Here is a 24,662-nt window from a genome sequence, read left to right as displayed (position 1 = left end):
ATTAAAGCAAAAAGACAATCTTAAGAATGGGAAAAGATATTTTCAGGGTATGAATCTGACAAAGGGTTGATAACTAGAATCTTTACAGAGAGCTCAAATTAATCAACAACAAAAAAGAACAGAACCTTCTCAGAAGTTAGACGAACATCTAACAAACATTTGAAAAAAATGCTATTGTCCCTAATAATCAGAGAAAAAAAAATCAAAACCACTGTAAGACATCACCTAATCCCAGTGAGTTATAGCCCACATCACAAAGTCTCAAAGCTGTTGATGCTGGGGTGGATATGGGGAGAGGGGAACCCTTTACACTGTTGGTGGGACTGCAAACCAATTCAGCCTCTTTGGAAAGAAGTATGGAGAATCCTCAAAGAACTCAAATTAGACTTCCCAATTGATCCTACAATCCCATTACTAGGCATCTACCCAGAAGAAAAAAATCATTTTATCATAAGGACATTTACACTAGATTGTTTATTGTAGTTCAATTTACAATTGCCAAAATGTGGAAACAACCTAAATGCTCACCAACCCAGGAATAGATTAATAAACTGTGTTATATGTATACCATGGAATACTTTCAGCCATTAAAAAAGATGGATAATTTACATCTTTTGTATTAATCTGGATGGAGTTGAAATACATTCTTTTTAGTAGTAAAGTATCACAAGGATGGAGAAGCAAGTATCCAATGTGTTCAATACTAATATGAAGCCAGTAGACAATCTAATACAAGCTCACATAAGAGAAAAACTCAAATCAATTCAAGATGAGAAGAGGGAGGATGAGGGAGGGTATAGGGGAGGAGGAAGGAGGAGCTGGGTGTTCTCCCACTTAAGGGACACAATGTTAGGATGTATGGCACACCTCTTGGGGGCTGGACACAATTATAACAGGAACTCTACCTAACAAATGCAAACATTATAACCTATTTCTTTACACCCTCAAATTAATCAGAAATTTTTAAAAAAGAATACTCAAGAATGTTGAGGTGGAGCGAGATGGCTGATCCTTCCTAGGGGCAGGAGAGGGCTGGATCAGTCCTGGTGTGGAATATTGACATACAGCGGTGGCTCAGAGTGTGGAGGTGGACAGCTGGATTTGACCAGAGCTGCGGAGAACCAATACACTTGGGCAAGTTTCTGCCAGCACGCCCAGGCATGGTGGCAGCGAGGTCCCAGAAGAAACTTCTTACAGTTTGTGGGTCTTGGGAAGGCTAGGCATGCTCTCCTAAGTGGAATCTGGTGGCCAGATTGGAGTGCTGGCTGGAGCGGCTCTCCTGCGGTTGGCAATTGGTGAAGCATCCATAGGGGAAAAGTTCCCGAACATGGGGAAGCCATAGTGGGGAAGGGCGCTAGTATCTTGTATAAGTGGACATCTGGCTAGGTGCCTGTGGGGAGCAGACCTTTACTTGTGTCAGGCTCAGAGACTCTGATAAGATTGGAGAAGTGTAGCCGGGCGTTGTGGCTGGCGCCTGTAGTCCCAGCTGCTCGGGAGGCTGAGACAGGAGAATCACTTAAGCCCAGGAGTTGGAAGTTGCTGTGAGCTGTGTGATGCCACGGCACTCTACCGAGGGCAATAAAGTGAAACCCTGTCTCTACAAAAAAAAAAAGATTGGAGAAGTGGGCACTACCAAGAGGAATTTGGGTGCCAGTTTGGGGTGCTGTCAGGAGTGGTCCTACTATGGTTTGGCAGTGGTGAAACATCCATTGGGGGGGCAAAGAGGGAGCTCCAGACCAGGGACATGCCATTGTGGAGAATGGCACTAGAAGCCTGCGTAGGCCGGCCTTTTGCTGGGGGCCTAAGGTGCAGAGGTCTGAGTTCTGCCCCGGAAGGGGGTGGGGGGGCAGTCCTTCACTTGGGACAGGCCCAGGGATCCCCGCTCTCCATGGGAACAGTTACTAGGGTAATCTATGAGACCTGTCTCTGAAAAATTGTTGAGAACTCTGGAATCCTACATCTGTGGGGGCTGAGTGACAAGGTGAACAGGCAACCACAAGGAAAAAATAAGCTGGCAAACTGCTCTAAGCCTGGGAACCAGAGAGAGGTTAACAGCTGTATTGTTTGTCCCCCAAATTCACAGAGCCACCTGGTGTCCAGGAAGTATATTGCAGCATAAATGTATTCCTACAAAAATCAAATCCCTACGTCATATATATAATGTATATATGTGTGTGTATAAATTTTTTTGATTGTTATTGATTTCTTTTTCTCTTCTTTTTAATTTAGCTTATATTATTTTTTTCTCTCCCTTCTTTCCTTCCTCAATTGGTTGCTGAGATTGCTTACATCAGGCTATCTTAGTGTTTTGTTTTTTTCTTCCTTTTATTTTATCTTTTTTCAGTGTGCTTTGCTTTTTGCTAAGTTGTATGGTTGGACCTTCTATCTTCCATTTTTACATTCAACAAGAGCAAGGACTTCTGTAATTTTTTTGTTGTTGTTGTTGCAGAATTTTAGCTTGAATTATTCTCTCACCCTGGTATACTCCACTGCACTCTCTCAGTTGAAAGGGACTCTTCTACTAATCTCATCTTTCCCACATAAAGTGCTTCAGCATCAACTAAGATATTCTCCCCACCACCCCATTTCTTGTTTTTTCTTTCGTTCTTTCCTTGGTTTGTTGCCTTTCTTCTTTCTTTCTTTATCCTTCTTCCCTCCCTCCCCTTAATTTGATTCAACAGTGTATTTAATTTTCCTTTATTTATGCTTATATATTTTTTTCTTTTATCTTTTATTATCTTTCTCTTTCCACCCTTTCTTTGCTGAGGATGGGTGTGACACAGCGGTGGTCTGGCAGGTAGACTGCAGCAGCAGCCTGGCTCAAAGAGTCCAGGAGAACTTTCTACTCTTGGCCCAAGGAAGAAAGTAGTAGGAAGATCACACTACAAAACTTTTCTACTTTTCTTCTTCTTTTTTTTTTTCTTTTCTTCCTTATTCAATTTTTCCTTCTTGGTTTTTGTGTTTGCTCATTTTCTTCTCTTCCTATTTTTTGGTACAAGAAGAGTCTGGCTGTGGATAGACAAGTAAGGAGTGCCTAATTTTGAGGAACCCACCCAGCTCAGCTCCCCACAACTCTTAAGCTATAGGTGTAGCCTTAGCACCATGTTGAACAACATCTCTTCTATCACTCTTATTCTCCCTTCCTGTCCTCCATCTCACCTGTTCTTCAATTTTCTTCTATTAGTCTCCCTTCCCCCACTTTTGCCTTTCTTTCTCTTTCTTTTGCTTTTCTCCTACTCTTCCCCCCTTTTTCTTTTTCCTTTTTTCTCTTCTTCTTTTTCTCCTTTCCTCTTGCTTCTTTTTGCTTTCTTAACCCTTCTTCACTTTCTGACCCCACACTAAGAGCCCTCTTCCTCACCTAAACTCTGGAACAAGGTAACTTGAAGCAAAGGAGGAAGTGAGAAGGAAAAAAGTGCACAAGGAAGTGAACAAGAAGAAAACACACATGAGGCGGAACCACAAGAAAAATTTAGGCACCATGAATAACCAAATTAGAGCAACTCCTCTAAGAGACAATGAGGCAATTTTTAAAGAAGACTCTTCCTATAAAGAATTAATGAATTTGACAGAAAGGGAATTTAAAGTATGGATGATTAAGACAATAAAGGGATTGGAAGAGAAAATGGAAAGACAGAACCAAAAGTCAGACAAGAGATATGTAGAATATAGAAAAGATATGGATGAGCTTGAAGAAATAAAGTAGACAATCAGGGAATGTAAAGCAGCAGCAGAAAGTATCAAAAATAGATTAGACCATGGAGAAGAAAGAACATCAGAGTTAGAGGATAAAGTCTTTGAGTTAAAAGAGTCAAAAAAGAAGACAGAGAAAGCAGGGCAGGTGCGAAGACAGAGAAAGCAGGGCAGGTGCTTAGAGAACTACCAGATGTCATGAAACGTTTAAACATAGGGATAATAGGAATCCCTGAGGGGGAGGAAGATTGTCCCAAAGGTATAAAAGCCCTACTGGAGACTATCATAAATGAAAATTTCCCAAGTTTCACTGAAGATCCTGACACACTCCTTTTCAGATGGATATTGAACCCCAGGTCATCTCAACTCTAACAAAACCTCTCCAATATACCTGTCTAAAGTCAAGATGAAGAAGAAAATCCTGCAAGCATCTAGGAATAAGCACCAATTGACCTACAAGGGCAAAACAATTAGGTTGGCAGCAGACTTTTCAACTGAAACCTTACAAGCCAGGAGAGCATGGTCATCCACTTTCAACATCCTTTAATAAAATAATTTTCAGCCCAGAATTCTGTATTCTGCCAAACTTAGCCTCAAAATTGATGAAGAAATCAAATCATTTGCAGATATACAAGCAATGCAGAAATTCGTCACAACAAGAACAACTCTACAGGAAATACTTAGACCTATTCTCAATACTGAACACCACAATGGACCACCACCAAAGTAAACATCTAGAAGCCAAAGGCCATAATTAAGCTTTCACAATGGTGCAAAGGATTAAACTACACAACAAACTACCTCAAAATAAGATTAATAGACTTCTACCACAACTATTGATACTTTCAATAAATGTCAATGGATTGAATTCCCCACTGAAGAAGCACAGGCTGGCTGATTGGAGGAAAAAACACAAGCCATCCATATGCTGTGTTCAGGAGACACACCTAGCCCTGAAAGACAAATCAAGACTCAGGGTTAAGGGATGGAAAACAGTGTATCAAGCAAATGGAAATCAGAAGAAAGGAGGAGTTGCAATCTTATTCTCAGATACAAGCATATCCAAAGCAACTTTAGTTAAGAAAGACAAAGATGGGGGGATGGGGAAACCTGAGGCGGACAGCGGTTCATGTCCTTTGGGCCTAGTCCGGACACGCTGCTGCTGCCGCCATATTCCTGTGGCATCTTTCTTACTTTGGCCCATTTTGTGGGCTTGAGATCTCCTTTTGGAGCCATGTCAGAAGGAGTGGACTTGATTGATATATACACTGACGAAGAGTTCAACCAGGAACCCAACCCAGAGTTCAACAATACAGATCAGATTGATCTGTATGATGATGTGTTGATGGCCACCTCAAGCCCTCAGATGACAGAAGCAGCAGCACTGAGCCACCTCCTCCTGTTCACCAGGAGCCATATCCCAAGCCCAACAACAAGACCCCTGCAATTTTGTATACCTACAGTGGCCTGCATAATAGTTGAGCTGCCGTCTATCTGGACAGTTTCTCATGGTGGACCACAGACCAGCAGCTGATCCAGGTTATTCGCTCTATAGGAGTCTATGATGTGGTGGAGTTGAAATTTGCAGAGAATCGAGCAAATGGCCAGTCCAAAGGGTATGCTGAGGTGGTGGTAGCCTCTGAAAACTCTGTCCACAGATTGTTGGAACTTCTACCAGGAAAAGTTCTTAATGGAGAAAAAGTGGATGTGAGGCCAGCCACCCGACAGAACCTATCACAGTTTGAGGCATAGGCTCGGAAACGAATACCTCCACGGGTCTACTCCCAAGATTCTAATGATTCTGCTGATGGACCGGCCACACCCTCTGAGAACCTTGTACCCTCATCTGCTCGTGTGGATAAGCCCCACAGTGTGCTGCTCTACTTCAATTGCCCTCCTTCAGCCCTTCCCCTAATGGGTCTGCCCCCATTACCTCTCCTCAAGCTTTGGGGTCCCACCTCCTCATCCTGGTATCCACTACCAGCATCTCATGCCCCCAGCTCCTCGATTACCTCCTCATCTTGCCTTACCTCCTCCTGGGGCCATCCCACCTGCCCTTCACCTCAATCCAGCCTTCTTCCCCCCACCAAATTCTACCATGGGGCCTCCATCAGATACTTACATGAAGGCCTCAGCACCCTATAACCACCATGGCAGCCAAGATTCAGGCCCTCCACCCTCTATAGTGAGTGAAGCTGAATTTGAAGAGATCATGAAACGAAACAGAGCAATTTCTAGCAGTTGCATTTCCAAAGCTGTATCTAGAGCGAGTGCAGGGGATTATAGTGATGCAATTGCAACGCTGCTCACAGCCACTGCAGTTATCAAACAGTCCCGGGTCACCAAGGATGAGCGTTGCCATGTCCTCATCTCCTCACTTAAGGACCGTCTTCGTGGCATTGAAGCCAAGTTCTACAGCGTAGGTGCCAGCAGGAGCTATTCCAGAAAAAGACATTGATCCGGGGAGAGGACACCTAGCCAGTCTGGGGAAAGCAGCAGGAGATCTGCTTCATAATGAAGATTGGCATGATGATTATTTCCAAGAGAGGAACCGGGAGCACGAGAGACACCGGAATAGAGAACGGGACAGGCACCACGAGAAAGGAGTCTGGTTGGATGCAAATGTTTTTTTAATGGACTTGCATCTCCTCACCTTGATCAGGACTAAAGGACAGAGGCCACTCCACCCCTTCCCCTTCCTCCAATCCCCTAACTCCCTCCAGACACCCAGGGAATACCCTCTGCCCTACAGGATTGAAGACTACTTGGCAGCCCTCCTAATCCCATACCTCCTGTCTGCCAGAAGAAAGAATCTAAAGACTTCATGTGGTCGGGAGGGGTGGCAGACAAGGAAAAACCAACACATATCCAGGCCCCTGATCTCCATAGAGAATGGTGCTTTGTCCAAGGAAATGTGTGAGTTTCTGATTCTCCAGGAGCAATTCAGTGGTGAGGTTGATGGGAAGACTTCTTCCTTCCCAAAGAAAATGAATCTTTCATGTCTGATCTAGGAGTGACTTGGTGTGCCAAATATGCCCAGGGTCCTGCCCTTAGCACTAGATCTGACGGGGCCAAGAGGGTCCCAACCCCTTGCTAACATACCACTTCTTTGTTTAACTCCTTTACCTTCCAAGCCCTTTGAGGAGGGACCATAAGAACAGAAATTAACCTTATGAAAAGCTAGTTCTGTTCTTGCTTTTCCTTCTCATATATTGATGGTTCATTTCCCTGACCTCCCAGAGAGCTGAACCTTTCTTTTCTCTGCTGCCTAGCCTTCTCAGTGGACTTGTCCCTCCTAAGCAGAGAAGGCCTAATGAGGTTGCTTTCTGCTGGGAAGCCTGGTAGAGCCAATTACCACCCTCTGCTGTTTAGTGCTTGGTTGCCTCTTGCAATAACCAGCCAGCTCTTAGCCATTCCCTTTCCCTGGGGCTTTCCCATTTAACACATGGAGCCCTTCCCTCAAGAAGGCTGCTTCCTTGTTTTAGAGGAAGGTATTGCCATTGGGAGATGGGGACATTGGGACCTCAGCAATGAAGAACCCTTGTGAAGTACCAGGAGTAGTGGGGAAGGAGGCAAGTTTGGCAGGGTATGGCCTACTTCCATAGGTTTTTCTTTTTTCAGGTTTGATGTAAGCATGGGCTTGCATCCCCGAGGTACACACTTTTACATATTGTAAGATAGCCTGGCACTAGTAGGCTATCTTTTCACCTTTTGACTATTGACTTAATAGCTCCTCTTGCTCTGCTTGGAGGTACTTCCTGCCTCTGATTAAGGAGCAGGAAGAAATGGAGCCTGACTTGAATGAACTCAGCTCAGACTTCTCAGGACAGCACTCTGGGGGCCATTTTCTACACAGGCAAATGGAATTGCTTTTCCCATAACATCCGAATTGTGATGTGGTTGCTGCTGAAGAAGGAAGCAACAACAGGGTCCAGCAGTACCCACGGGGTGATGCTACTTCTGCATGATATGAATAGGGCACATGTAATGTGAGGAGATGTGGCATGTCAGATGAGACTTGGCATGTGAGACATACGGTCACTGAAGACCATTCTGGCTCAGAGGGGAGAGACTGAATTGGACTGAACCCTTTCCCTGTTCCCAGCACATTTCTGACATAGCCCTCAGTCACTGAGGGAATCCCCCCAGGGTTGGAGAGGCACATTCCCTTGGGACAGAGGCTACAGGTTGTAGCTTTTTTTCCCCCAATCCCATCCCCGCCTCCACTTGAGAATATGGCATCCCACAGAACAGCCAAGTGTTAAGTGATGTGCTTATCCTCAAGAGCAGCTCCGGGTGTCTTTTTAAAATGTAGAGAAAACCAAGTAAGGTGATAGTTTAAGGGAAAAATATATAGAGAGAATACCAGAAACACAGTTTACCCAGAAAACTTTTTTCTCCCCATTTTTGTTTTGTTTTTACTCAATGACACAATTTTTAGTTTTGTTTCCTGATAGCAAAAGCAAAAAACCCCAACCCGCAAAAAGGCTAAGGTCCCCTCCCCTTGTTGTTGGTGATTTGTCTTTCCCATAGGTTGAAAATTGTGTAATAAACTTGATGACGCTATCAATCTTTTATTTAAAAAAAAAAAAAAGAAAGACAAAGATAGAACTTCACATTGGTCAAAGGAACAATACAACAAGAAGACATGTCAATATTAAACATTTATGTACCTAACTTAAATACTTTCAGATTTATGAAACAGACCATTAGGAGTCTGAGCAACATGATATTTCATAGCACCTTAAGAGTTGGGGACTTCAATACCCCTCTCACAGAACTGGACAGATTCTCTAAACTGAAACAAGGATACAAAGGTCTTCAACATGACCCTAGATGGAATGGGATTGATAGACATATACTGAACACACCAATCCAAAGTAAAAGAATATACTTTTTTCTCAACAGCTCATGGCATATACTCCAAAATAGATCACATCCTAGGACACAAATCAAACCTCAGCAAAATTAAAGGAATAGAAATTATACCAGGTCTCTTCTTAGAACACAAAGCCATAATGGTGAAGCTCAACTCCAACAAAATTGTTTATCCCCACACAAAGTCTTGGAAACTAAACAATCTTATGCTGAATGATAGTTGGTTCAGGAAGAGATTAAAGAGGAGCTTAACAAGCTCCTCAAATGCAAAAACAATGAAGACACAAGTTATCAAAACCTCTGGCATACAGCAAAAGCAGTCTTGAGAGAAAAATTTATCGCTTTAGATGCCTACCTTCAAAAAAACAGAAAGTGAATGCATTAGCACACTCACAAACTACCTTATGGAATTGGAAAAAGAAAAACAATCTAACCCTAAACCAAACAGAAGAAAAGAAATAGCCAAAATTAAATCAGAGATTAATGAAATTGAAAACAAAAAAATCATTCAAAAAAATTAACAAAACAAAAAGTTGGTTTTTGAAAAAGTAAATAAAATAGATAAACCTTTGGCCAGACTTACTAGAAACAGAAAAGTAAAATCTCTTGTAACCTCAATCAGGAATGATAAAGGAGAAATAACAACAGATGCCACAGAGATATAAGAGATTATCTCCGAATACTACAAGAAACTCTATGTCCAGAAATTTGACAATGTAAAAGAAATGGATCAATAGTTGGAATCACACCCCCTCCCTAGATTTAATCAAGATGAAATAGACCTTCTGAACAGACCAATTTCAAGCACTGAGATCAAAGAAACAATAAAAAAATCTCCCCCCACCAAAACTGCCATGGTCCAGATGGCTTCCCACCAGAATTATATCAAACTTTCAAGGAAGACCTTGTACTCATGCTCCAGAAATTATTCCAAAAAATTGAAGAGGCAGGAATCTCCCCCAACACATTGTATGAAGCAAACATCACCCTGATACCAAAACCAGGAAAAGATCCAACTAAAAAGGAGAACTACAGACCAATTTCACTAATGAACATAGAAGCAAAAATTCTCAATAAAATTCTAGTGAATAGATTACATCTTATCATTAAAAAAGTCATATATCACAATCAGTAGGATTCATCCCAGGGATGCAAGGCTGGTTTAACATACACAAATGCAGGGCGGTGCCTGGGGTTCAAAGGAGTAGGGTACCGACCCCATATGCCGGAGGTGGTGGGTTCAAACCTAGCCCCGGCCAAAAACTGAAAAAAAAAAAAAAAAAAAAAAAAAAATACACAAATCCATAAACATAATTCACCATATCAACAGGAGCAAATCCAAGACATATGATCCTCTCAGTAGATACAGAAAAAGCATTTGATAAAATTCAACATCTTTTCCCAATTAGAACACTGAAGAATATGGGCATTGGCAGCACATTCCTTAAACTGATCAAAGTCACGTATGACAAACCCACAGCTAATATTACACTGAATGGAGTAAAACTGAAAGCTTTTCCACTCGGGACTGGAACAAGACAAGGGTGTCCTCTATCTCCACTACTATTCAACATAGTGCTGGAAGTTCTAGTAATACAATCAGGCAAGAGAAGGAAATTAAAGGCATCCATATGGGGGCAGAGGAAGTGAAACTCTCCCACTTCGCTGAAGATATGATCTTGTACTTAGAGAACCCCAAAGTCTCAACCACAAGACTCCTGGAAGTGATCGAAAAATACAGCAATGTCTCAGGATATAAAATCAATGTCCACAAATTAGTAGCCTTTGTATATGCCAATAACAGCCGAGATGAGAAGGAAATTAAGGACACAATACCCTTCTCAGTAGCTCCAAAGAAAATGAAATACCTAGGAATACACCTCACAAAAGAGGTGAAGGACCTTTATGAAGAAAACTATGAATCCCTAAGAAAAGAAATAGCAGAAGATAGTAACAAATGGAAGAGCATACCATGCTCATGGCTGGGAAGAATCAACATTGTTAAAATGTCTATACTTCCCAAAGCAATCTACAGATTCAATGCTATCCCTATTAAAATACCAACATCATACTTTCAAGACTTAAAAAAATAATTCTTCATTTTGTATGGAAACAGAAATAAAACCCATGTAGCTTTTGCAGTTCTTAGTAATAAAAACAAAGCTGGGGGCATCAGCCTACCAGACTTTACACTGTATGTTAAGGCCATAGTGATCAAAACAGCACAGTATTGGCAAAAAAATAGAGACATAGACATTTGGAACTGAATAGAAAACCAGGAGATGAAACAAACATCTTACAGCCACCTAATCTTTGATAAACCAAACAAGAACATACACTGGGGGAAAGAATCCCTATTCAGTAAATGGTGCTGGGAGAACTGGATATCTACATGTAAAAGACTGAAACAGGACCCACCCCTTTCTCCACTCACAAAAATTGATTCAAAATGAATAAAAGACCTTAATCTAAGGTATAAAACAATGAAAATCCTAAAAGAAAGTGTGGGGAAAACACTAGAACCTATCAGCCTGGGGAAGGACTTTATAAGGAAGACATCCATGGCAATTGCAACAACAACAAAAATAAACAAATGGGACTTAATGAACCTGAAAAGCTTCTGTACAGCTAAGGCGACAATAACCAAAGCAAAAGACAACCTACACATTGGGAAAGGATATTTGCATATTTTGATTCAGACAAAAGCTTGATAACTAGGATCTACAGAGAACTCAAATTAAAAAACATAAAAAGAGCCAACAATCCTTTAGATCACTGGGCAAGAGAGATGAATAGAACCTTCTCTAAAGAAGACAGATGAATGGCTAACAAACATATGAAAAAATGCTTATCGTCCCTAATTATTAGAGAAATGCAAATCAAAACCACCCTGAGATATCATCTAACCTCATTGTGATAAGCATAGCCCTCATCACAATGTCTCAAAAGTGCAGATGCTGGCATGGATGTGGAGAAGAGGGAACACTTTTACACTGCTGGTGAGACTGCAAACTAATACAACCTTTGTGGAAGGTAGTATGGTGAACCCTCAAAGAACTCAAGCTAGACCTCCCATTTGATCCTGTAATCCCATGGCTAGTCATCTACCTAGAAGAAAAAATCCTTTTACCCAGGGACACTTGCTCTAGACTATTTATTGCAGCTCCATGTACAATTGCCAAAATGTGGAAACAGCCTAAATGCCCACCAACCCAGGAATGGATTAACAAGTTGTGGTATATGTATACCATGGAATACTATTCAGCCATTAAAAAAAATGGAGACTTTACATCCTTCGTATTAACCTGGATGGATGTGGAACACATTATTTTTAGTAAAGCATCACAAGAATGGAGAAACAAGAATCCTATGTACTCAATTCTGATATGAGGACAATTAAGGTCCTAGTACACAGCGGGGGGTATGGGAAGAGCTGAGAAAAGGAAGGAGGGAGGGAGTGGGAGGACAAGGGGTGTGGTATACCTTTTAGGGGCAGGACACAATTGTAAGAGGGTCCTTATCTAACAAAAGCAATCAATGTAACCTGGTTCTGTGTACACTCAATGAATCCCCAACAATAAAAAACAAACAAAACAAAAAAGAATACTCAAGAAAAAAAACTCTATAGACTTTGACAAAAGTCCCTTTAGACAGCTGTCACCAACTATCAATATACAGAACAGATACAAATATTTTGTTTCTACATCCTGAGGTGTTGACTGCATTAGTCTGGAGCTGTGGTCAAGCCTCAAATATGTGCCCAGCTTTTTCTATTACAGGTAAAGTAAGATTGGCAAGTCTTTAAATGTAGATACACCTTATTGCCCTTTATTATTACCACTTGCATGGAAATCTACCTCTGAAATCCATGCCACTCCAAATTGAAATTTATTTGGAGTATCAGGTCCATATCACACCATGATATAATGACATGATAAAACTATAGAAGGGAGACATCTATAAACATTTTTCTTTGTCATGTTTTTCTTGTTGCATCCAGTTATTCACCACTATGGAAAGGTCTTTCACTGCTTTGGAACAGAAGGCAGAATACAGCCCAGAACAAAAGGAGACTGAATTTCTGAATGGATTTTTATAAAGTACATAGGAGAAGCAATAGTCTGAAGGGCCAACTCATTATTTGAAGAGAGTCAGATCCTTGGCAGAGAGAAGTGGTGTTTTGTTGTGTGTGTGTTTTTTTTAATTCTAAAATCTTGACACTACATATCACTAGCAAAGCTAGAGGTAGCAAGCCTGGAGTGCATGATGCCAAACTTAAAAGTAGGGAGGAAATGTGACTCAATTTTTGCTCCATGTTCTCTTTGAAGTCCTGATCAAATACACACAAGGCAAATCATCTGGCACTGCCCAGGCTGATCAAACACAAAACAACAGCTAACAAGCTTTCCTCAGCCAGATGTGTTTTCCGTAATGCCAGTGCCACCTGAGATCACCTGGACCCAAATCTGGATCATTCCAGAAAACAAGAAATGAACAGAGAAAAGGATAGGGAAAGCTGAATTCAACTATTTATTTCCAAGAAGTGACTTTTAAACTAGAAATAATTAATTAACTTTCACTTGTCAAAACCAAATTTTCCATCACCAGTAGAAATTGAGGCTCATTTTTGAGTTCAGCTAGACAGTAAAAAATAAGTCATGCTTTTGCATTTACATTCTTGATTATATGTGAAATTTATCCTTTTCATTCTTACATTACTTACTTCCTAACTTGTATGATAATTAATAATATCACCCAAGGTGATCTAAATGTAGCAATTTAATTATTTGTGTTTTAATCAAAAGGCAGCTGGCAGCAGTGCCTATAGCTCAGTGAGTATGGCACCAGCCACATCTACCTAGGCTGGCAGGTTTGAACCCAGCTCAGGACAGCTAAAACAACAATGACAACTGCAACAAAAAAACATAGCTGGGCATTGTGGCAGGCACCTGTAGTCCCAGATACTTGGGAGGCTGAGGAAAAAAGAATCACTTAAGCCCAAGAGTTTGAGGTTGCTGTGAGCTGTGACGCCACAGCACTCTAACCAGGGCAACAGCTTGGATCAGTGGTTCTAAATCTTTGGGGCACCCTGTGAGCTTCTCAAAGTCCCAATGCCCAGACCTAGATCCCAAATGGATTAAACCAGTTGGGACCAATAAGATCAGGATCCAGAGGTAAAATCAGGCAGTTTTTTTTTAGTCTGCCAGTGTACAGTTCGGATGGAAAACCACTGACTGAGATGAAAGAACTCAAATCTTTGCTGCTTTTTCCCAGCAAAGATTGAGTTAAGGTTGTCTCTGAAAGGAATCCCCTGAGAACTCTGAAAATACTATATTCAGAGTGGATTTAAGGGTAGTGGAACTAATCTGTGTGGTATTTTTGTGGTGACTACATGACACTTTGCATGTGTCAAAACTCAAAACCTTTACAGCAGAGAGTGAACCTTAAATGCATACAAACTTTCCAAGTCAGCCAAGAGGGGAGGTGATGCACAAGATGAATGAGGACTATGACAAAATAATCTGATTGCATTACAAATGTATGACCATGAGGGGGTGCTGACCCAACTAACTTTGGAAAGTGGTATGTTGACTAAAACTGTACAACTAAAGACAGAAAAGAACTGTACATAAACACCGTACTCTGGTAAAGCTAATTCTTACAGGGTATGGACTAAGCACTCTGAACTTGTTTTACATGTCTACTGGATATGAACAAACAAGTAAATTGATGCCAGATGGTGAGAGCCAGGTTTCTTATATTTAGAGAGGGAAATTAGAAATAAGCAAGAGGAAGACTAGAATAGCCATGTGGTACTGGATGAGAGCCAATGACATATGGAGATAAAGATGGACAAAGATAAATATAGATATGCATACCAATACCAATATGCGTGCATGCATGGCTTAGTGTAAAGACATGTATTTTCTAGCTCTGTCCCCTGAGAGAGCATAGAAGCAATGACACCTCTTGCAAACAAGCACAGTCAACACCCAGACTATGGTTTCTACTCTCTGATAAAAGAAAACAGGGCTCCTTGGCTTGATCTAGGTCATGGGCAAGAAATATACAAAATGAGGTTAGAGCATCTTGTAGTGCCAGAAAGTCAACAAATGCTGAAGATGGAGAAGGAAGGAGGAAAGGAAAAGGGGTTTGGGGTCACCAGATGAGGGGGTCTTGGCTTAAGGAATGAAGAAGGTTGACAGAAAGTCTGTGTTGGGGGATTAAGGAACTCTGGGAGGAGCCCTCCTGAGTTAATCTCAGGTCCATATTTATTATCATAAAGCAGGAAAAAGTAGTTAAAAGTTACTTATCAGACATCAGCATTAAAAAGGGGGGAATATGGAAAGTATCAGATAGAATGTCTCCAATTTGTTTTGTAAAACCACAGACCTTGAGCACAACCTTTGCCTCCAGCATCAAGAGACCTTTGGAATCTAGAGAATCATTACCATAATTATTATTGCCACACCCACACATACATTTTCTCTTGGAGGCCAGTTTTCTGATCTCCTGCATGCACACAAGCCACATGCCATTCTCGTGATTCTCTGGGTCTCTGAAGCAGGAAGTGAGTTTTATGCTAAAGATCAGGACTCAGTTTTCCCTACAGGGAGGAGGTAAGGAGGGAAAGGAGGAGAAAGAGGAGGAGATGGAGCATGTCAAAGGGACACAGCAGCCACCAACATGAAAGTGCTCCCCACGGCCAAAGCTGAAAAACTTTGATCAAAATAAATAATGTAGTATTAGATTATAACCAAAGCCCGAAAAGAATATCCATGAGTCCACACTAATATAAGTGGAGAAGAGACAAATATCCTGTATAGAAGAGGTCCAGATCACTTAAGTAGATACTCCTTTTCCTCCTTCAAAGAGGTGGAGGTTAATTTCTGCCCCTTAATCTTGGGCTTTACTTAGTTGCTTGCTTCCAATGAGTAAAGTATGAAAGGGTAGGGGGAGAGGGGAGAAGCTAAAGAGACAAGAAAACTAAATGTAATGTGGCATCTGGATGGACTTCTGGGACAGAAAAAGAACATTAGAGACAAACTAATAAAAGCTGAATATGGAATTTACTTAATTATAATGAATCAAAGTTAGTTTCCTAGTTGTGACAAATGAACCATGGTAATGTAAAATGTTAACAGTAGGGTATACCAAGTGCAAGGTGTTTGGGAACTCTAATCCTTTTCTGTAAATCTAAAACTACTTGCAAATTAAAATTTATTTTAAATACTGGCTATGAAAAGATCTTATATTCTAGGTCTCTGCTCTCCTGATAAGAATAGAGGCAAACACACACACACACACACACACATATACCTATAGAAGGTGCCAAAAAATGTATACACATTTTAAGAAAGGTAAAAACTGTATTAATTTTTTACTCAAGTCACATTTGCCTTCTGCAATTACAAAAGGTGCTCAATGTGACTTGTATCCATTTTTTGTTATTGGTATATATTGAGTATTACAATTTTTATAGATTTTTTCCCCCCTTCTTAAAATGTGTATACATTTTTGGTGCCTTCTGTATAAAATACACACACACACATACACACATACATATATATATTTATATATGCCATAGATAAATTGTGAAAATCAGCAAGATTACATATCTGAAATTCTGAACCAAGAGTTTTTAAAAAATCCATGTAGACCCTCCCCACAAGCAAAAAATCCTGATAAAGAATCATTGATCTGTAATGTTAATCATCAATTAAAGTTTTATTAATTATCATATACTTCATAAGATTATGTTTAAAGTAACAGGTCTACATCTGTGTATATTTTAAAAATCAAATTAATAAACTTGACCACCAAAATTTTCAATAGCCATAAAGGGATAATTATATTAATGCAATTATTAATTTACCCAGATTAGCATCTTTTAATTACAGGTACATTCATTTTCAAACTTCTTTCCCAAGTACTGACACTAATAACAACAAATAAAAGGAAAAATAGAACATGCACAATAAGTTATCTTAATGATTTTTAACACAAACGCTTAAAATACAAAATTCTTTATCCTATTTTAAAAAATACTTTTAGGCATTTTTATTATTGTAATTTTCTTATCTCTTTTTCTTTTGATACTGCTGAAAGACTTGGGGCAGGACCCCCCACTCTGCCCTGAGCTCTGACGACCCCAATCAACCGCAAGAGACAGCGCTTGATGCAAATAGCAAGAGGATTTTATTCCAGCATGCTGGGGCTTGACTCACAACTCTTTTAGGAGCCGAGGAGTCAAGCCCTGAACAGCAGGTTTTACAAGTTTATAAAGGCAAAAACCATAAAGTAGGGAGGGGCAGCAGACATAGCAGGGGCTTTAGGGAGGGGTAGGAGACATAGCAGGGGCTTTAGGGAGGGGTAGCAGACATAGCAGGGGCTTTAGGGAGGGGTAGCAGACATAGGGGCTTTTCCAGATAAGAACAACTCTGGTTCATTACTCATCTGTCTTAAGACAAGATCAGCAGTTAAACATTTGCTTAGCTTTTTTCTTTCAGAACCAGTTACCGGTTATCTGCTTCAGCTCGGGGCTATTTTCTAGGACAGTTACAAAAGGTCACATTCTTATGGTAGGGGGCGAGGGGTGCTGCTACATATCTGCCCCCCCCCCCCCACTTTTTGGATTTGGTAGTACTTTCCTTCACTGCTTTATAGAACAATTTGAAATTAAATGTTCCTGATTATGACTTCGCATTCTGAGGATCTCACAGGCTTATCTGATGCTAGTATAACAATTGGGAGAACCACAGCTCACTTCAAAGAGAACATAATAAAAGAGAACTAGCTTATCAAAAGTAATTGTACATAGAGTAACCACAGTCTAACCTCTTTCATGAAACTGTTACATTTGCTCTTTCTTGTGTATATACATTCCGCAATTTCTTTGTTTACAAAATATTAAGGGCAGCCACAAAATTAACTGACCTCAGGAATTTGTCAATCTCTTGAATTTCCAAAGGGACAATTACATAAAGATCCACAGATCATTTAATATGTTTCCTCTTAATACAGTATTAATTACCCTTTCCAATCCAATTTTTCTAACACCCACATACTCCCCAGCTCTTATTTCTTTTGGGTGGGAAAGAAGTTGGTGGATTACTTATAATTATCCTATAGTTTTGAAATGAGAAAAACATAAGTATGAATTCACCTGATGATATCTATGGTAGGCTATATAAAATAATTAAAGTGTTTTGTCTATTTTTGTTCATAATTTTTTTAAGTGTGATACTTCTTGAAGCAATCTCCAGCATGAAGTCCAAGCTTCCTCTTGAATGTCTCACAGTAGAAAATGTTTCCTCCCACCTTTCTCATTTTTTCTGAAAACCATGCAATCCTTTGTTGATTTTTTTCATTTTGCATTATAAAATGCATCTTCCCATTTAGCCTTTCCTCAGTGTCAGAAGATGAGGATCTTCTCCTCTTTCTTGAATTTCTGTTCCTCACAGCGCTCACAAGCTGAATAATGAGAATTTCTCCTTTAGGAAAGAGGTGTTTGCACTTTTTTTCCACTCTCCTTCTTACCATTAGATAAAGGATGTAGCTATTCACAACTGCAACTTCCATCAGCCGGAAGAATAATGTTTTCCACCATTTGTAGGACCTCCTTGTAAATTTACAACATCCATAGTATTGATCAGTTCTATTTGCTCTTCCCATAAACTTTGCGTATTTGAAAATAACTGCTGGTTTTTCAAATTGAACAGGCTGTTTCTTCCTATAATCAGTGACCAACTATGTTTGAAGGCCAAAGAATGTACTCAGTATTGTCACTAGCCTCTTATCATGAAATGAGAGGCACATCAATTTCTTATCACATTGATAGTCACATAACTCATATTCCTGAAGTTTCTTCTTTTTCAGATAACTTGGAAAATCCTTCCCAGAAGCCATAAGAGTTCCTATGTATTTTTATATTATGCAATTCCCAAACAAGTTGAACACAACAACAACAAAAGAAAGTGTTGCAACACCAGAGCAGAACCAGAAAATCATTATGTCAGATGAGGTCTGACAAAGTATCGGAAAGGAAAAATGATTAACTTTCATTTGGACACATAAAACATTTGTATAGCACAAAGTTAGTGACTATGTAGCAGATCCTAATTGTAATTTTAATCTCATTTTAATTGGAACCTTCCCTATTTTTGAGAAATAATTAGGCTAACCCTGAGAAAAATATCAGTTTTAGTTTCAAGTAGTCTTTTAATTTACGCATAATATATCCACATGTGATAAAAACAGTTTTGTTTTTATCCTGCTTAATTTAACAACGCCAAAGAGTTATTATTCTACATGTCCTGGTACAAAAGATGTTTTGTTTTTATCAGAAAAGAATATTTTATATGTATCTATGCTTTTGTTAAATTAATACAGACATTATGAATACCGTCTAAATCAAAAGCAAAATCAGTTGTTTGGGTAAAAACAAAAACCAAACTAACAACAGCTGTAATGAAACTGTGGCAAGTGGTATTGAACTTTAAATCGTTCTATAGATATTTTAAATGTTCAATATCTATTAAGCAGTTTTGGAAGAATCTGGATGAGAAAATGAGTAGTAAATTGAAGCTTTTTCTTTAAAAAGAACACTTTTTAATCAATGACTTTTAAAAACAAAATTGTAGTATTATTCAGACTTAAAAGCTTTGCTGAAAGCATCTTGTTACATATCTTCCAGTAAAGATTACAACACAATTATATCCATTCTTACTCTCAGATATATACATCTTATTATAAACAATAAGGTTGCCATAGCAAAAATGCTTGACAAAAATCCTGTATATTAAGTTATAGATTTCAAAATACTCAGACTTTTTCCAAAAAGATCAGAAGCTGCCAATAAGTTGAACAGATGATAGAGGTAAGAAAGAAAATGACAAAAGATCATGAGCGTCTCAACCATTATCTAAAATTTATTAAAGCTACAGCTCCTAATAGTATCTGGTACATTATTAAAACTTTTAATTGACGTTGAAGACAATTCCAAAACTTAAGTAAAAACAATAAGAGTATTTTCAATTATCCTAGATTTCTTCATTTTAAAGAGTACAGATTTCTTAGTTTGCTAGTTTATGTTTCAGTAAGTCAACCTCAACAGTACACAAAGTAAGACTTCTGTTATACTTAGACCTAAGAATCTTAAAACAAAAATATGCTTCAAAAAACTAAAATCAGAAAATCCTTAAGAAATTGCAGAATGCTTGTTTTTATTTCATTATGGTAGCTGATACACTAATAAAAATAATGTGGCTTACCATGTACTAACTACCATGCTAGTTACATGCAGTATATGGACTTTTCTATGAAAAAATCCTATGAGATTAGTCTATGAGTTGCAGACAATCCATTCTAACAGTAGTTTAAACAGAACAAGATTTATTGCAGGGTATTGGCAGCTTATGAATTTCCGGGGGAACCACAGAAGTAAGCTTACTTTCTACACTATCAACAACAACATAGCCAGGAGAAATGATCAGCTAGGACACAGGACTCTCCTAGAGGAAACCACAGCTATTGCCTACTGCCACAGAGGCTCAGGACCAAATACTAAAACTCTCCCTCCACTACTTCCAAAATATCAGTTACTTTCACTGCAGTGCTTACAAGAAGATCTAATGTCTTCTCAAAGCTTTACACTGCCTTCTCCCACTTCTCAAGTCTCCTTGGGGGGGAGGGGGGTTTGGTTGGCAGAATCAGGTCAGATGTAAAACCAGCTGCAAGGGAGCCTAGCAAATTTGTCTTTGGCTTTCCAGCTTCTATATAGGCAGGCACGCGATAAGGGAATTGGAGTGGAATGGATGTTGAGCAATCTAATCAGTATTACCTGCCAAGGAAGGTACTATTTCCGTGATTGTCCCTATGGTAAGATCTGGGATTCAAAATCAAGCCTTCCTGCCCCAAAGCCCAACCTTGCAGTCCACATTAAGTAAACTTGCCTTAATCAAGTCAATATGGAAAATATGGGTAGAGTGGACAGAGTATGTGATTGCCATCTTAAAACCTTTAGCTTCTGAAGAAGACTGCCATGGCAACAGTGAGACTCTGTCTCTACAAAAAAAAAAAAAAAAACAACAACAAAAATAAACAAATGGGACTTCATTAAACTGAAAAGCTTCTGTACAGCTAAGGAGACAACAACCAAAGCAAAGAGACAACCTACACAATGGGAAAGGATATTTGCATATTTTCAATCAGACAAAAGCTTGATAACTAGGATCTATAAAGAACTCAAATTAATCCACATGAAAAAGCCAACAATCCCATATATCAATGGGCAAGAGACATGAATAGAACCTTCTCTAAAGATGACAGACGAATGGCTAACAAACACATGAAAAAATGTTCATCATCTCTATATATTAGAGAAATGCAAATCAAAACAACCCTGAGATATCATCTAACCCCAGTGAGAATGGCCCACATCACAAAATCTCAAAACTGCAGATGCTGGCGTGGATGTGGAGAGAAGGGAACACTTTTACACTGCTGGTGGGACTGCAAACTAGTACAACCTTTCTGGAAGGAAGTATGGAGAAACCTCAAAGCACTCAAGCTAGACCTCCCATTTGATCCTGCAATCCCATTACTGGGCATCTACCCAGAAGGAAAAAAATCCTTTATCATAAGGACACTTGTACTAGACTGTTTATTGCAGCTCAATTTACAATCGCCAAATATGGAAACAGCCTAAATGCCCACCAACCCAGGAATGGATTAACAAGCTGTGGTATATGTATACCATGGAATACTATTCAGCTATTAAAAAAAATGGAGACTTTACATCCTTCGTATTAACCTGGATGGAAGTGGAAGACATTATTCTTAGTAAAGCATCACAAGAATGGAGAAGCATGAATCCTATGTACTCAATTTTGATATGAGGACAATTCATGACAATTAAGGTTATGGGGGGGGAGGAAAAGCAGAAATAGGGATGGGGGGGTGGGGCCTTGGTGTGTGTCACACTTTATGGGAGCAAGACATGATTGCAAGAGGGACTTTACCTAACAATTGCAATCAGTGTAACCTGGCTTATTGTACCCTCAATGAATCCCCAACAATAAAAAAAAAAAAAAAAAAAAAATTAAATAAAAAAAAAAGAAAAGAAAATCAAAATAAAGAAAGAAAGATCAAAAAAAAAAAACCTTTAGCTTCCTATATAATTAATGCAAGAATTTTATCAAAATTCACCTAATGAGCTAAACTGATCTGGGTTACAGGCTAACCTGAACTATTCTATTTATATTGCTTTGAAAGAGCTGGCATACTCACTGCCTTCAATTTCTCACCAGCATTTCATCCTCCTATCCCCTTATATGATTCCAGTGACCACTAGTCACTAGTATCATTAAGCCTCCCAAGTCTCCTATGACCTCTGCTTCCTTACTGTATCTAAGTCCTCAGAGAAATAACTTGGAGCAACAATGACATCCAAACAATGACCATGATCTCGGAGTCCACCTTCTAAGATTTCTCAAGTGAAGGCCTTCTCTGCCCTGCCACACAAGTGTGGGTTCAGGGCTCCAAGACAAGGGCCCTGTGAAAGATCAGGCCCAGCTTTTGACTCTGTAAGAAAATTAGTGCATGTGCCCAAGGCAGGGGAAGACTGAGAAGCTGGAGAAGGTCTTCCAGAAGGTCAAGTCTTGCTCCTTCCCATGACTAGGAAGGAAAGGGAAAAGGCAGACCCCCAAAAAAGCCGAGCACTGCGACCTTTTCCAGTGAAATTCTGTATTTGCTCAATGTGCCCCAGAATTTCCTTTTAAAATGTCTTCTCCTTTATGTCTTCTCAGTTCCTGGAAACATAATCACCTCCCAGGCTCCAACTACCATCTCTTGCTGATGACTTCTGAATCTAAATCTCCATCTTAAAACTCTTTTTAGTGATAGACTCATATTTCCAACAGCCTTTTTGGGCATCTTCACTGGGAAATGGACAGCCAAACCTTACCAAAATGTCCCTATGTATCTCTTGAAACCCAGTCTCCTGCCTGTGGCCCCTGCTCCTGTTCAGATTATCATTACCATCAATAGGACTACTGACAATATTGCAAATTTGTGTTCTCTGTTATTGGTTTCCTCTTCTTCTACTCCACTTTTTACGTTATTCCAGATTCTTCTCTCCAAATTGATCCTGCTTAAAAACTTTTAGTGGTTCTTTAACTCCCAGACAGGACATGGCCTTTAAAATCCTACCCCAATTTACCTCTCTAGCTTCACGCACTGCCTGGCAGTCTTCCCCTGGAATGCAGTCTCCTGTCCTCACTGAGGAACATGCTCACCTTTCCACACCTTTTTGCTAATGGAAGGAGCACAGACTTTGGAGTCACATGGACTTGGGTTCAAATTCCAGTACTGTCATATGATTGTGGGCAAAGCCTCCAAAAGTTTGAAGGCTTGAAGAAGTCTTGAGCTTAGGACTCATGGGGCAGGTTTCTCCTTCCAATGCTAAATAATTTTAGGCAAGTTTTTAAATTAGAAATTTCCTATTTAAACCTCATTTTAATATAAAACAAAGTGGATTATGGAAAGAAGTTACTCTTTAGTTATCCATTCTGGGAAATAATACTTCCCACATTCATGCTCCCTTATGATCCCAAAAATAATATGTCATCTCATGATTATGATAAATAACCATTAATTCCTGCAATGGAAACATCATTATTTTTACATGCTGTCATGTTCTACTTTGTATGGATCTAAGAGTTCTACAGAAAGGTCAGCATGATCCAGCCGTAACCAATAAACCTTAGGTCTGCTGCCATTTAATCCCTGTAACAACACTCACTCCATCAATATAATACTAAATAAAAACCCAAACGGAATAGCCACAGATGGTAAAACTGAAAAGCATAAACAAAAAAGTAATTAAAATTCTATACTATAAAACTTTCTTTTGCAATCCTCCTTAATGTTTAAATCTTAATATCAGATGCATTTTTTATTATGAGCTGCTTATTCACATTGATTTCTTTGCTGAAATTGAAAGTCTAATACGATAGTACTGATACGCAAGCTAAGACATAAGGTACTGGAAAAAATACTAGTTCAGTATTGGCCCTGGGACTGTGGGGAGAGCCACAGAAAAGACAGTGTGATAGAAAGGAAATGCATGAGCTATCAGGAATGACACTGGCATCTCTGGCTCTCAGTCCAGAGGGAGACCATCAGCATCTCCTGTCTAAAATCAAATAAAAAATGAACCCAAGATGAATTAAAGCCCTAAATGTACCAAATGAAATGACAACCTTAGGGAGGCAAAGATCTTTTCAAGGAAGACAGGAAACATAAAGGAAAAGATGGACATAATTTATACAATAAAAATTTTAAATTCACTATTTCCCACCCATTAGGACACTATTACCCAAAATAATCAAACTAACAAACAAAACCAGAAAATAACCACTGTTGGTGAGGATGTGGAGAAACTGAAACCCTTCTGCATTACTGGTGGAAAGGAAAAATGGTACAGCTACTGTGGAAAATGGTCTGGTGATTACTTAAAAAATTAAGCATGGAACTAACATATGATCGAGCAATTCCATTTCTGATTGTATACTCAAAAGCAATGAAAGCAGAGACTTGAACAGATAGATATTTGTACACCCACATTCACAGCAGCATTATTCACAACAGCCAAAAGGCAGAAGCAACCCAAGTGTTCATCAGCAGTGACTGCATAGACAAAATGTGCCCTATACATACAATGAAATGTTATTCAGCCTCTTAGAAACAAACGGAAATTCTGACACATGCTACAACATGGATGAACCTTGGAGACATCATGTTAAGTGAAATAAGTTACCACAAATAACAAATGTCATGTAATTTCATTTATATGAGGCTCCTAGGGAAGTCAAATTCATAAAGACAGGGTCCTGAAATGAAAAATACCCAGGAAGGTCAGTGCAATGTGGCCAGAAGTACTAGGAAAATGCCTCTGGGGTCAGATAGGCATTGAGGAAACGCAGAGTCATAGGATGTTGACACCTTTATCAGAATTGACCAAAGCAGCCATAACGCTGGACTAATTTCAAAATCTCACAGATCACAGGAGGGGTCTCAAACATGCTGGCCTT

At 39.5% G+C, this 24,662-nt stretch overlaps 1 protein-coding gene and 1 pseudogene across 3 annotated transcripts in view; one reads left to right on the top strand and one right to left on the bottom strand.

Moving 5' to 3' along the window:
• PLGRKT (plasminogen receptor with a C-terminal lysine) overlaps window positions 1-24,662 on the bottom strand; it is an 89,550-nt gene that overhangs the window by 9,006 nt on the left and 55,882 nt on the right. The gene's annotated exons all lie outside the window — the stretch shown is intronic.
• On the top strand, window positions 4,817-7,480 carry LOC128573206 (cleavage and polyadenylation specificity factor subunit 7-like; annotated as a pseudogene). The gene has a single exon (XR_008376369.1). The product of XR_008376369.1 is annotated as a cleavage and polyadenylation specificity factor subunit 7-like (transcript).

This window comes from Nycticebus coucang, chromosome 2 (assembly GCF_027406575.1).
Source record: "Nycticebus coucang isolate mNycCou1 chromosome 2, mNycCou1.pri, whole genome shotgun sequence".
NCBI classification, from domain to species: Eukaryota; Metazoa; Chordata; class Mammalia; order Primates; family Lorisidae; genus Nycticebus; species Nycticebus coucang.
Note: the sequence above shows the minus strand (reverse complement) of the source record. Positions and strands in the feature narration are given on the sequence as shown.